Source organism: Jaculus jaculus, chromosome 13 (genome assembly GCF_020740685.1).
Source record: "Jaculus jaculus isolate mJacJac1 chromosome 13, mJacJac1.mat.Y.cur, whole genome shotgun sequence".
NCBI lineage: Eukaryota > Metazoa > Chordata > Mammalia > Rodentia > Dipodidae > Jaculus > Jaculus jaculus.
In genome coordinates this window covers 78,934,083-78,946,990 of record NC_059114.1, presented here as the reverse complement: position 1 = coordinate 78,946,990, position 12,908 = coordinate 78,934,083, and the positions used below count along the sequence as shown (strand labels likewise).

Sequence of the window (12,908 nt, the reverse complement as noted above, 5' to 3'; positions counted from 1 at the left end):
TGCATGGTTTTACAGACATTATGCTACATGCATTTAAACAAAACCATCATTTCAGTTAGTGTTTTTCATCCATCCAGCTTACTTCTTTCAAATAATCAGTATTTTAATTTTATTGATGTTATTTTGTATTTTGATCTATAGTTATTTTATACTCTATTCTTTCTTTTAATATACATTGATATAATGAAATATATATATATATATTCCTATGTTTGGATTTGTATAAAATACATATGTTTAAATTAGTGCATGGTTATGTCTATGGATAAATAGATCAAGAGAAGTTGGAAACCTTAGATTCTGCACATTTCCAAAAGCACTGACCTTGGACAGGCTTCTGGGAAATAATCTGTACAGAGCTATAACATTCTGTCACTAAGTGTCTTCAAAAAGGTTTTTTGTAAGCCTGTGGGTTTGGTCAGAACTACCAGTTAACATAAACCATGCCATTCATCCTGAACACACATTGAAAATTCCAGGCTGGGCTGTGGTGTAGGAGTCAGAGAAGAGCTGCCAAGAGGTAGCTATGACAGCCATGTGGTCGGTCATTCTACCATGTTTGAGGCAAGGTCTTGTGTTGTTCACCACTGTGTTTCCTAGGCTAGCTGGCCTGAAACCCTGGCGAGTTCTCCTGAGTCCACCTCTCAGGTCGATATAAATGTGATGGGATTATAAACACAAATGTTATTTTGTTCAGCATTCTGTGGGTTCTGAGGATCTGAACGTACACATGCTTACTAAGTAAGCATGTTATTTATTGAGTCCTCTATCCAGCCCCAACACGTGGTTTCTATGTTGTTTTTATTTGTTCCTTAAATTTGGATTGATAATATTTCCATTTCTTTCTCCATATTACAAGTCACATCATATGAATATGAGCCCAAATAAAAACCACATCACTATCGTGTGAGTTAAACTATACCTATACTATCTATATACTTTAAGAAAACACTTGAATAGAAATATTTTCCTTTTACATACCATTCTCTTATTCAATAATTATAATCAATAAGCTCTGAATTTTAAATATAAGTATCTCAAGAACTCACATATCTCTCAAATATAAACTTCTATATTTAAAAAAATAATTTTTATTTATTTGTATTTATTTGAGAGTGACAGACAGAGAGAAGGAGACATAGATAGAGAATGGGCACACCAGGGCCTCCAGCCACTGCAAACAAACTACAGACATGTTAGCCCCCTTGTGCATCTGGCTTATGTGGGTCCTGGGGAATTGAGTCTCAAACCCCGGTCCTTAGGCTTCATAGGCAAGCACTTAACCACTAAGCCATCTCTCTAGCCCTTTTTGATAATTTAATACTACAGTAATTAAATGATGACTCCTTATACTTACTCAAGTGTTTGCATGCAGAGAAGTTATGTGATTTTCTTTCTTCATAATTGTGTTTTAGGACAGTAGGTCAAGAATAAAATCCTCAATTAATAGCAATGCAGCAGTTAGAAAGCAGACTGTGGAGAAGCTAGTTTTCATTAAAGAATTCTGAGGTTTTAAAACCATATTTACTATGATGCCAAAGTATATTTGTTATATAGTGTGTAAAATTATCAAGTAATTAAACTATCATAACAAATATTCTGGATATCACTTATAATTCACATTAAATTTTTTTATTTGTGCTGCAGATATGGCTCAATGGTTAAGGTGTTTACTTGCAAAGCCTAATGACCAGGGTTCAATTCCCCAGTACATGTGAAGCCAGCAGGGCAGTGGCATACTCACCTGGAGTTTACAGCAGCTGGAGGCCCTGGCATGGCCATTCTCTCTCTTCCCCTCCTCCCTGTGCCATTCTCCCTCTCTCTTTCCTCTTCCTCTCTCTGTGTAAATAAATAAATAAAACTTAAAAGCTTTTATTTGTAAAAATTATTGTCATAACGTCTAGCAATTTTGCACAGAAAATAAATCAAAAATCAATCAAGAAGTACATATATATCAGAGACATTTAGATGCATAGTAGTAGTTCATTATTTTCTGTTGGACCTTAAAAGCTTCTGTGAGGAAATATGACAGCTAAAAGTTTTTGAAAGCTTTTAATTTTTTAGATAAAAATAGACCTTTTAGTGCTTTTAAATACTAACAAGTACATAAAATATTTATACTTACAAAAAGCATTTACACTTCATTTGAATTTCTTGATAAAAATTCTGGGATCGTGATTGCATATTTATTTTATGATTATGTCTGTAATACACAAAGAAATTAACTTTTTGAAAGACGTTTTAACTAAAGATCCCAGCTTAGTACTCAGAAGCCAGTCATATAGGTCTTATTTCAAAATAGTTTAGAATAAAACATGAATTATTCACTGCATTAATAAAGTAAAGAAACCTCTATTTATAGTACTTAATGTCATAAAAAAACAACATGTAAAATGTAGAGAACAAAAGTATTAAAAGTGAAAGAAAATTAGGAAATTATACAACTTCAATGTCCAATCGATTAAAAAGAAAATGGGTCACATTGGTAGGCCGGTAAGAGTTGCTTGCTTTCAGCTTAAGCAATGTTACAACTCTTATAAACAAAGTCATGGGCTGGAGAGAATGCCCAGTGGTTAAGGTGCTTGCTTGAAAAGTCTAAGCACCAAGTTCTTACATAAAGGCAGATGCACAAAGCAGACCACGTGTCTGGAATTTGTTTGCATTGGCAAAAGACCCCTGCACAGCCATCCTCTTGCTTTCTCTTTCACTCTCTGTCTGCCCTCTTTCTTACTGTCTCTCATGGATAAATAAGTAAATAAATAAAAAATTTTAGAAATCATTTGAAAATCTTCACATTTTTAAACCTAAACAGCCCAAATTTTCAAACAACTTTTATTAGAGTTAAAAACCAAATAATAATCTTAATGCATAATTTAAAAGTAATTTTAAGGGCTAGAGAGATGACTCAGTAGTTAAGAACACTTCTTGCAAGTTGTGGAATTGGTTAGACTCGATCTCAAGGAAACAAGTGAAAGAGAAAGAGAGCAAGACACCCCACCTTCTCCTCTGGCCTCTGAATGCCCAAGCAAGATGCCACATCTTCACACATACGCATGCACCCTATTCAAATATGCCATATGTATGCCAAACATGCACAGGAAAATACAACAACATTCATAAAGGTAGTACAACATCACAATGAGAAAACTTAATTAATTACAACCTGATGACACTTAATAATATGATCCATAGAATCAAGACAAAATAAAGTTTCAAAATTTCTGATTTTGGAGTATTTGTGTGTGTAAGGCAAAAGGCAACCTGACCTAATCCTCAGCAACACCACACACCCCTTCTGAGAGGGCTTCTTCACTGGCCTGGAGCACAACTAAACTGGCAGGATAATGAGCTCCCAGAACCGATCTGTCTCTATGGCCTCAATCATGTGCCATCAAACCCTGCATTTTACATGGATGCTGGGGACTGATCTTAAGTCCTCATGCTGGAGAAACAAGAATTTTACCTACCAAGGCTTTTGCCGGTCCCTGAAAATTATGTAAATGCATTCAATTGTTCTAATTACCTTCTCATTGCTGAGTAAAGCACCCCATCAAAAACAGCTGGTAGAAAATAGCAGGTGAGTAAGCATAGTTCTGCCAGGGGGAGAAGGTTGTAGCACCCCTAAGCATATCCCCAACAGCATGGGGACAAAGTACTCAACACATAAATTTAATGGGGACATCTTATTCAAGCCACCAGCTTCTCCCTCTGACCCCCATAAACTCGTGGACATGTATTATATAAAGTACAATATAATATAAATATAAATATAAATATAAATATAAATATAAATATAAAATAAAATAAAATATAATGAAGTCAGTCCAACTGTAAAGGTTGCTTCTGTGAAGTGTACCATGACCTTCGTGTGTCTCTTTGTTTCTAAATATGTTTGTGATTGCATAGTATAGAATGTTTCTTGCCTAAGTTCTGCCTATGTGACCTATGTAACCTTGTGACTTCTTGTAATAGCCCTTCCCCCCTTTAGTTTAACAGTATGCAACTTTGTGGCTTAACTTCCAATCCTAATTTTAGTATAAGCATCATATGGTTGTTTCCAATAAAAGCTGACACTCCCAACAGATCAGGACTGCATCTTGAGATCCTGAACTCTAAGATGCTGACCTGATGCCCCAGCTTTCTGCTTTGCCTCTCTTTTTACCCAATAAAACTTTGCCTCACACATACACACAAGCACACACACACACACACACACACACACACACACACACACACACACACAAAGTTGCCATGGTTTTTAATCAATCCCCAACCTTTTCAAAGATCCTTATAGTCCGAATTCTCTTGAATGTAAGCTATAAAACCAAAAATAAACGATAGCAGAGACAGCATTCACACTGCAAAATGTTTCATTGGGTATACCCAATGAAAGGCTGAGCATCATGAGCATCAAATATTGCAGTCCTATGACCCTCTAGGGCTCACAAGGAAGTCTCTGAGATAACATTTCTGTCCCTCCATCTGGGATTTTTATTACAGCCCAAGAAAAAGTCCACCCATTGCCTGAAGGTCTCCTTTGCAACCCTCCTAGAGTCCTGACATGTCCAAAATTGTGGAGTCTCCACTGGAACCCACAGTTCATCCTCATGGCTCCATCAAGTTTCCACACAAAGACCTCAACAACCGTTTATCACATTACCCAGTGGCCATTTTCAGAAAGAAAACTACATTGCAAATCAAATGACCCTTTCTTTCCAGCATTTGTTATACTCCCAGAGTACCAAGTTGGCTAACAAATGTATTGATCCAGGTAGTAATGAAACTAGCTTCGAACAGAATGACACTCCTTGAACATACATGTACCCTACTTTCAAGTGTCAACACTCTTCCTGCTGTCCCAATGCACAACAGCTGGCCCAATCTCAATGGTGATAGTTTCTCAAAGAACTGCAGCTAGTGTAGCTGCTGTTTCCTGCCCAACTTCCATTTCCTTCTGACATATCCTTCTGCTCACTCCATTCCATTGCTTTTAAATTCAACCCTGATTTACTTCTCAGGACATAAGGACAGTGCAGCAAGGCTCACACACAAACTTCTCCAAGCCCAATCCAGACTAAACTCTTTCTTCCCCTCAATGATGCCTGGACAGTTACTGCATTGATGACTTTCAACCCTAACCTGCTTAGAAAACTGAAAGGCATTATTTAAGGCAAGGTTTCAAATCATTCCTCCTGCAACTCAGTTTCTGAAGGGCATATTCATACAGTCAGGATCAGCAGCATCAACACCACTCTTCTGATGCCAATTTTCTGTTGTAGTTATGTTCTTGTTACTGAGACAAAGCACCCAAACAAAATCAGCTGATGGTAAGGAAAGATTGTATTTTGGCTTACAGTCTGGAGTGGAATCCCCATGATGGTGGCGTGGCATGAACAGAGGCTGGACATCACCACTGCCGCAGCAGGGGGAAAACAGCAGCAGGAGAGCGAGCTGAGCTCTGGCAAGGGGGAGATGGCTATTGCAACCCTACAACCAACGGCCAAATACATCATCTCCAGCAAGGTTTCACCTCCCAAATTTCTACCAGTTGAGCATCAAGCACTGACATCACATGGGTTTAGGAGGACATTCAATTAAAATCATCACAGGTATAGATACCGTCAATTTTGCACCTTTGAAAAGAAGCCAGTAAGCATGATGTACCTTCCATACAATTAAGTTCTAAAAAAGAGCATGAGTTCAAATTTACTTTATGTTAATCCTGTCAGTGAAATTGTATGCTGTATTGGAATAATATTCAAATTTATCACAGCTAGCTCTGTAACAAATGCCCAGTTTCTTCACTGAATACTAACTCTACCAGTAGAGGAAAAGTAACATTTAATTCTATTACTTTTGTTCTACTTATTAATCTCTAGATAATTGTATTTTTATCTTTTAGTGTTCAATAATGCTGTTATATAAGGCTCAATGAAGTCTTTACATTTTGAGAACATATAAGTAATTGTTTATGCTAAGCAAATCTGCATGAAACAAAAAAGGAAATTAATATTTTATCATGTGATAAACTGGCCAGATTATTGTTCCCTTAATCTTTTTTATCATTATTTTATCAGAGACAGAAACGATGTGAGAGAGTGAGAGAGAGACGGTATTGGTGTGCCAGGGCCTCCAGCCATTGTAATCGAACTCCAGATGCATGTGCCATCTTTTGCGCATGTGGGACCTTGCTTGCATGTGCGACATGGAGAGTTGAACATGCCTCCTTAGGCTTCACAGGCAAGTGCCTTAACTGAGAAACCATCTCTTCAGCACTAATTTTCTTTTTGTTCACAGCATGTCGATATTTTTATGGTTTCAGAATTAAAGGTTTTGGAATTTTCATCAGTGATGGGGAATTGAATATTGGTGTGCACTATATATTTCCATATGTTTAGTTACATACATTTATTGCCATTCAGTTTTAGATATAATCAATATATAATATGTGAAAGAACCAAAATTCAATCAAAATCAAATGTATAATTTTTTAGAGTATTTTTAATAGAAGGCTGAATGGAATTTTCTATTAACCTATATTATCTACCCCGTATTTTCATTCTATATACCAGTGATTCTCAACATTAAAACTTAAACATCTATTCACATTAATACTGGTTCTGTTGAGTACCTAGGTTCAATGTTAATTTTAAATATTGAGAACACTCATATATTCATGATATCCTTTATAATTACATTGAAAACTACAATCTCATTAAGCAAGCTAAACAGTACCAAAAATCTAGACATATCCATCTACTATGGACATTTTCAGAAGTTTTTAGTGCAAATATTAGTTAATTTAGTAAGGAGATAAATTGTTTATTACTGTGCAATATGTATTTGAGTGAGTGACTGCATTTTCTTGAGCTAGTACACATATAGAGATAGAATGAAAAAAAATTACATTGGAAAAGTAAAATGTTCTTGTGTGATATTTAAAAACATTTTAAGATAAACTTATTTTATTTATTGAAACAGATTTTGTCTTTCCTTTACAATGCATGGCAGTAAAAATATGCATCAACTTATATATGAAACCTCAAGTGTTTTATTGACTAAAATCTTATAAAAAACTCAAGTAATAAAATATTAAACAACAATAATGTCCACTAATTTCCTTTTCAGTGTCTGATCTTCAAATATTCAAACTGAAATGGATTTAATACCTTGAAGGTAAATTATTAAACAACTTAAAATTAATCAACTATGTTTACTCATGAGCTAGATTGAATATAATACATTTCTCTTAATAATCAACTGCATAGTTGTAAGAAGCAGAGGCAATCATATCCAATTCCTCTTCATTATCTTCTTTCTCATCTTACTAATCTTGTTTGTTATTATAAGGGAACATCCTGAGTTTCTGGATGTTCACTTCCTTACAAATGTGAACAGGTAACATTTGCCAGTTCAGGAAAATACTGTAACTTGAATATCACTCCTTGAACGAAGCTACCACAAGGGAAAAGAATCGACATTCTGCCTTTCCCATGCATGCACTAAAGCTAATTGAGAGTGAAATTTGTTTCTTTATGTAATTTTCAGTGAACTGATTGCCCTCATCAATTTTATCTTCATGATTGTTACTTTTACTTCCTGTTCTCTTCTGTTTACATCATTTCATTTACCAGTATAATATTGCAGCCATATAAAGCAGAATACTGAAGAGAATAAGGTAGTGGAATTGAAATTATGAGTGCATTAGCATTATGCAATGTGGCTGGTTTTATCCATTCTCTTAGTGATTCAATAATAAGTGTTTGTTTCCTGATTTGGAAATACTATTCTTTCAAGTTTTACCCTCACAAATTTAATGTAGAGAAAAATAATGACAATTAACTAAAACAAAACCAAGATAGCTTTGATTTTTACTCGCTCTCAGAGAAGAAAAAGAAGAATGCTTGAAGCAAATTCCCTGTAGTCACTCTTGCTACAGAGTTCTTTATCATAAATAATTTTAATTATAGCAACATGTTTTGAGGAAGGTCTTCTGAACTTATAAAACTGAGACAGAGAGCAACCCGTGTCAGTTATGGCTGGGCAGGTGCATAACAACAGGAAGAAATGGCTTGTCAGACACAAAGTATGACGAGCCAAAATGGAAAGGATCTAACTATTAATAACATTTATGAATGCTGTTGGAATACTTTCTCTACCAATAATCTTTCTATCTGTAGTGCATGACATGACTTCCCAACAGATATTTTTGTGGGCTGTGTTTTCAGAATGCTAATTGACAGAAAGAATAAGTGAGACAGTAGTAGTAATTAACAAATAACAAAGCTGATGTTTATTTAGTACCCACTTGTTAATATACCAGACTTAATTTTTTCATGGCACACATATTCCCTCACATTGTTATCCTTATGTAGCTGGTGAAAGCATGCAAAAGAGAGTATAGACTTCAGACATAGGAAGCTCAAATTCTCATCAAATATGCAGTGTTGAATTATTTCTAACAAGAATCTGTGAAGATTCAAGCTTCAGTTACAAAGATACCAGTGCTTGATACAGACACAGTTAAATATGTGGTGGTTTGAATGTAAAATATATCCCATATTTGTGTTTATGACTAAGCTTCCTAATTATATCTTCTGCTGGTTGGATCATTGGGAGGTGGAGCTTTGCTGCAGGTGGTATGGATTAGGGCTAGGGGATCCTAAAGGTTTTCCTTTATATTTTTATTTTTATTTATTTATTTGAGAGAGAGAGATACAGAAAGAGTCAGGAAGAGAGAAAGAGGGAGGGAGAGAGAGAGGGTACACCAGGGCCTCTAGCCATTGCAAACGAACTCCAGATGCATGCACCCGTGGGCATCCGGCTTACATGGGTACTGAGGAATGGAACCAGGTCTTTTGGCTTTGAAGGCAAGCGCCTTAACCACTAAGCTGTCTCTCCAGCCCTAGAGGCTTTTATATTATGGTCACTTGTCCATGTAAGCACATGCTTGCTGTTCACTCCTGCTACTGTGATAAGTTGTGACACCCAGTTGCCTGTTCTGCCATGCTTTAACTGTAACAATGAAATGACCTTTTGTAACTGTAAGCTGAAATAAACCCTTGGCTTTCATAAGCTGCTTCTGTTAGGCACTTTTTTCCCAGAAACAGTAAATTAAGATAACTACTACAAAATGACAGTTCATCCAAACATTAAAAACCATTTCACCTATGTGCTCAAACAAGTGACAGTACAATTTTTTCTTCATAGTAGATAAGAGTTATTTAATTTATAAAGTATTAAGACCATGAAAATATAGCTAGATCATATTTGCTTTTCCTTTAGGATTAAAAGATCCTATTTCAAAAAATAATGGAATAATAAAATATGTTTCATGAGTTTCTTATCTATTTTAGAAATGCCAAGTACACCATAATAAAAATTATCTCAAAAATATCCCAATTTATACTAAACAAATGTATGTGCCTGGATGCAACATATGCATTCTGTAGCAAGGGAGTAGAATTCTAGATATACTTAAAATCCCTTTTGTCTTATGAACATTAAATAATAAATGTTTCATGTGCCTTCTTTATGCCATTATAAATACAGAACTCAATTGTTTTTATCATGAGAACAGATGTCATATACAATTTATAAAACATGTTCTTCACATCAAATTATTTCCAAAGCCATCTGCTCTTTACATACTCTGTGGAAAGTTAACAACACTTTGAAACTGAATTATTTTTATTATAGGCATTATGAAAGAAAAATAATCAAGAAACTTGCATAATTTATTTGTTATTTTATCACTGTTAATGATGTGCCAGTAAGTATTGCTTATCCACACACACAAAAAAAAAAACCTCTGTTTTTAATGTAGGCAATGCTAATGGTACAAGTACATCCATCATTGTGACCTCCAAATACGAAGTCAATGGTGTAAGAGAATGGGTGAAAAGGTACAGACTAAATTATCTCAGAATATTGTCAGTCTTACCTCAAGCACAGTGGTAATATTCATGTTATTGGAACATACAGTGAGGGACTGGAATGTTTCATGCTCTCTACTACCAAAGAAACCTAAAACTTTATCTTTTTTCTTTATTTTTTTTTTCTGAATGAGGAACTACAGATAACAAAATTCTGAAAAAAGAATCCAAATAATCTAGTAAAGGTATTGTGAATATGTACTATTGATTACTTATATCCCTCAACTAACTATTATATCTATTTATTGTATGTTAATTCTAATTATTTACACACACAAGTATTCTTGAATAAATGAAACTTTAAGACATGAATTACTTTATATAGTATATTTCACTAATTTACAAAAATTGGATGGTGCTCAAGCAATTCTGGTGTTTGGAATTTTTATTCACATACTTATTTTGAGTTTGAAAAGAATTAATAGTGAGGTTAGTTTAAGTTTCTGGTGTATACGTTTATACTGGAAATGGAAAAAGACAAATTATAATTATTTATCCATGAGTACTTACAAGTCAGGAGAACAGCGGAAATTCTTCCACACCAAAAATCATGTTATTTGGTTATTTCTCTTTGGAAGGAGTTATTCAAGACACATGGTGCCAAAGAATTAATGTCATTTTTCATTCACAAAACAGTTTACACACTTGAATTTGTCACAAATATATGAAAAATAAAATACACAAGGTAGACTAAATTTTAATTATTAATTTTTATATAATCAGTATAAATCATATAAACTCAAAATGTGCCTGTTAGATCTTAAGCTCTGCTCTTCCAAAACTATGGGCTCACTAAATGCTTTTCTGCATAAGGAAGCCTCTTGAGTTATTTCAGCGTAGTAACACTGAAGTGACTAACTTACCCACAAACTACCTCCTGCCTATTCTTTGATGGATGGTTACAATATGATCAGCTAGCTTCCACTTTTGCTCTCATTCCTTCCATGCCTTGAGAAAAAGTCTTCCTGCTATACTGAAAGTGAGAAGAAACCCTTGTCTAAAGCTTCCTTAAGTTTCTTCTTGTCATGTGTTTGATAAGAAAGTAACTAATACACAATCAGGTAAAATAAAATATGTAATGTAAATCTGTTTCATAAAAGTACAACAGAAAACAGTAAGCAATGAAGATATATTCAGAGGTTTTTATAGAAACACAAATATATGGATGCAAATAAAGCAATATGTTGCAATTAACATTACAAAGAACAAAGGGAGTATAAAGGATATATGTTGATCATTTACATCTCGTGTTCAAAGACAAGACTACATTAGAATATGCATGCATAGAAGATTATGATGGAGATGTTATCCGTGGTCAGGGTATTTGTTTATTTATTTTTTGAGTAGCCATGAAACAACTGGAAAAAAAAAAATTACAAGTGTCAGAATAGTTAAAAAATCAATCTTGCACACCATGTGAGGGACTTTTCCGTGGGCATTTTCGGGAACTAGGCCCTGGGCAGCCGAAGCGCTTTGTGTGCAGCGGGGCCGCGTCAGCCCACCGGGTACCAGGTGCCTCGGGTTCTCGCTCCACCTCCTGCTGCTCCCCCGCAGCCGCTCCTGAAGCTTTTCCAGATGTCCCTGGTAGACTTGGGAAAGAAGCTTCTAGAAGTGGCACGAGCAGGCCAAGATGATGAAGTTCACATTTTGATGGCAGATGGAGCTCCTTTTACTACGGACCGGCTGGGAACGTCTCCCCTTCATCCTGCCGCACAGAACGGGCATTACTCCACCACAGAGGTACTGCTTCGAGCTGGTGTAAGTAGGGATGCCAGGACCAAAGTGGACCGAACACCGTTGCACGTGGCAGCTTCTGAGGGCCATGCCAGCATAGTTGAGGTTTTTACTTAAGCATGGTGCTGATGTCAAGGCAAGGACATGTTAAAGATGACAGCTCTGCATTGGGCAACGGAACATAATCATCAAGAGGTGGTGGAACTGCTGATCAAATACGGTGCTGATGCACACACGCAAAGTAAATTTTGTAAAACAGCATTTGATAGTTCAATAGATAATGGAAATGAAGATTTAGCAGAGATATTACAGATTGCCATGCAGAACCAAATCAACACAAACCCAGAGCGTCCCGACACTGACAATACATGCTGCGATACCACAGTTTATTATTGAACCTGGAGGGGTGGTGAACCTCACAGATGAAACGGGGGTATCTGCTGTTCAGTTTGGAAACTCTTCCACATCAGTATTAGCCACGTTAGCTGCCTTAGCTGAAGCATCTGCCCCGTTGTCCAATTCTTCAGAAACTCCAGTAGTGGCCACAGAGGAAGTGGTTACTGCAGAATTTGTGGATGGTGCAATTCAGCAAGTGGTCGGTTCAGGAGGTCAGCATCACCATAGTTACAGATGGAATCCAGCTTGGGGATCTGCACTCCATCCCAACCAGTGGAATAGGTCAGCCCATCATTGTGACCATGCCAGATGGACAGCAAGTGTTGACAGTACCAGCAACAGACACTGCTGAAGAAACTGTTATAAGTGAAGAACCACCACTTAAGAGACAGTGTATTGAAATAATTGAAAACCGGGTGGAATCTGCGAAAATAGAAGTAAGGAGTCTTTTACCCTGTGTGTTTTGCCACATTCATCCAAAATAAATTCAATTCAATTAAAAAAAAAATCAATCTTGAGCTGGCGAGATTGCTTAGTGCTTAAGGCACTTGCCAGCGAAGCCTAAGGACCCAAGTTCAATGCCCAAGGACCAGCATTAGCCAGATACAAAAGGAGGCACATGTGCTTAGAGTTTCTTTGCAGTGGCTAGATTTTCTGGCATGCCCATTTCTCTCTCTCTCTCTCAAATAAATAAATAAAATAAAAACATTGATCCCTATATTAAATAAGGTAGAAAGAAGCATGATACATATATGGGAGATGAGGATCAGGATCCTGTCCCAGTGGCTTGGCAAGGGAGTGTGGTACAGAGGGAGGTTATGAAAACAACGAGAAAATTGACCA

General features: G+C 36.1%; 1 pseudogene; it reads left to right on the top strand.

The window, feature by feature from the left end:
• The first annotated feature begins 11,473 nt into the window (after positions 1-11,473).
• Positions 11,474-12,550, top strand: LOC101612724 (annotated as a pseudogene).
• The last annotated feature ends 358 nt before the right edge of the window (positions 12,551-12,908 follow it).